Source organism: Rattus rattus, chromosome 4 (genome assembly GCF_011064425.1).
Source record: "Rattus rattus isolate New Zealand chromosome 4, Rrattus_CSIRO_v1, whole genome shotgun sequence".
In the NCBI taxonomy this organism is placed as follows: Eukaryota; Metazoa; Chordata; class Mammalia; order Rodentia; family Muridae; genus Rattus; species Rattus rattus.
In genome coordinates, this window is record NC_046157.1 from 107,323,548 (window position 1) to 107,325,639 (window position 2,092).

A 2,092-nucleotide genomic window follows, 5' to 3' on the forward strand; every position below is an offset into this window, starting at 1 on the left:
GGACTCAGCCCAGAGCTAAGCCCTGAACACTTGAAATACAATACCACACTAATTTGTTAGGGTTTCTATAACAAAGTAATGAAAAAAAGAAAGGCTTGAACTATAAAATATCTTGGATTTTTTTTTCAAGTCTGGAAGCTAAAAGTCCAAAGCCTTGATATGTCTGGTTAGTTCCTTCAATGGCTGCAAGGAAAAATCTATTCAATATCTCACATCTAGCTTCTCTTTGTCAACTAGCAACTATTCACACTCCTTCCTTCACAGACGCATCACTCAGAGGTCTGCCTTTCTGTGCAGTCTGTGTCTCAACTTTCTCCTTTCACAAGGTCATATTAAATTAGAGTTCTATGAAACTCTGAAATTGCTTCATCTTCACTAATTATATTTATAATGATAATTTTCAGTGGTTACATTTCAATGTGTCCGTGATTTAAATATTAATATGCAATTTTAAAAAGAATATAACCAACCGCTGATGATAATTATTTAACATGACTTTATTTTTGGTCAGTTATCATTTGTCAAATTAGGGGTGTCAATCCTTCAGTTTAAAAGTATACTTTTAAGCCGTCAGCAAGTTTTAGTGGGTGTTAGCTTTGTGTTCAATTTTGTTAGTCTTAAGAGATTAAAGATAAATGTAAAAGACTCCTTTTCTTAAAGAAAACTTATTTTATCACTTAGCAAAATGCATGCAACCACTATATGCTTTACACGGAGATACAAACTAAAATGAACAATTAGAGAGTCAGAAATCCTAGATCTGACGCGGCCACCACCACCAGTGCGGCTGTGCCAGAGCCACAAGGAATCCGGCCGCCTGACTTCCCCCCTCGCTGGCTGCAGCGTCCTCAGATTTGTTCCAACAGTGTTAAAACATGGTGGGTTACTATGAAGTGCTGGGCATGCAGAGCCATGCCTCATCCGAGGACATTAAAAAGGCGAATTGAAAACAGATACTTAAATGGCACCCGGACAAAAATCCTGAAAATAAGGAAGAAGCAGAATGGAAATTAGCTAAGTAGCTAATCAAGTAGCTAAGGCGTATGAAGTGTTACGAGATGCTAAAAAGCAGACATCTATGACGAATACAGCAAAGAAAGATTAAATGATGTTGGAGGGAGAAATGGAAGTCATTTTGAGAGTCCATTTGAGCTTGGCTTCACATTTCGGAACCCAGATGATGTCTTCAGGGAATTTTTTGGTGGAAGGGACCAATTTTCCTTGACTTCTTTTAAGATCCATTTGATGACTTTTTTGGAAACCGAAGGGGTCCCTGAGGAAGTTGAAGCCGAGGTGCCGGCTCCTTTTTCTCTGCCTTCAGTGGGTTTCCTTCTTTTGGAAGCAGATTTCCTGCTTTTGATACAGGCTTTACTCCATTCCGGTCACTATGTCATGGGGGTCTCGCTTCATTCTCTTCAGCATCATTTGGAGGCAGTGGAATGGGCAACTTCAAATCAAGTTCAACTAAGATAGTTAATGGCAAAAAGGCCACTACAAAGAGACTTGTGGAGAATGGTCAGGACGGAGTAGAAGTTGAAGAAGATGAAGTCCTTGACAATAAATGGTAAGGAACATCTGCTACCCTCGGATAACAAGTAATTCAACGCACGCATGCTACAGAAATGTTAAACCATAATGAGCACCATTGGAGGAAAAACAGGAATATTTTTTGAAGATTTCAAACAAACTCGACTTTCTGTATAACTGTACCTAACCTAAGGTATTTATAAACAGCTCATTGGAGCGCCAATTTGTCAGATTTTTTTATTTTGTTGGGACCATAAAATGAACCTTTCTTTTTTCTTTTTCTTTTCCTTTTATGTCTTTAAAATTGATGTAATCTCTGTATGCACTTTGCTTTTAAACAAAACGTGATCTGAGGTAAGCTCTGCGACTACTGGGTATTGCTAGGACGGACGAGATTGTCTTTAACACCAGAATGGTCAGGGTGAGGCCCCAAGACCTAACACCATTACTGAAGCTATAGGGCATTCACAAAAAGGCACCTACCGTGATTGTTCTCCAAAAGACCCAACAAGCTGCTCAAAGAGTCTGATGCAGATATGTGCACCCAACCAATGAACAGAAGCTG

General features: G+C 39.2%; 1 pseudogene; it reads left to right on the forward strand.

Moving 5' to 3' along the window:
- The first annotated feature begins 875 nt into the window (after positions 1-875).
- LOC116898123 lies at positions 876-1,599 on the forward strand (annotated as a pseudogene).
- The last annotated feature ends 493 nt before the right edge of the window (positions 1,600-2,092 follow it).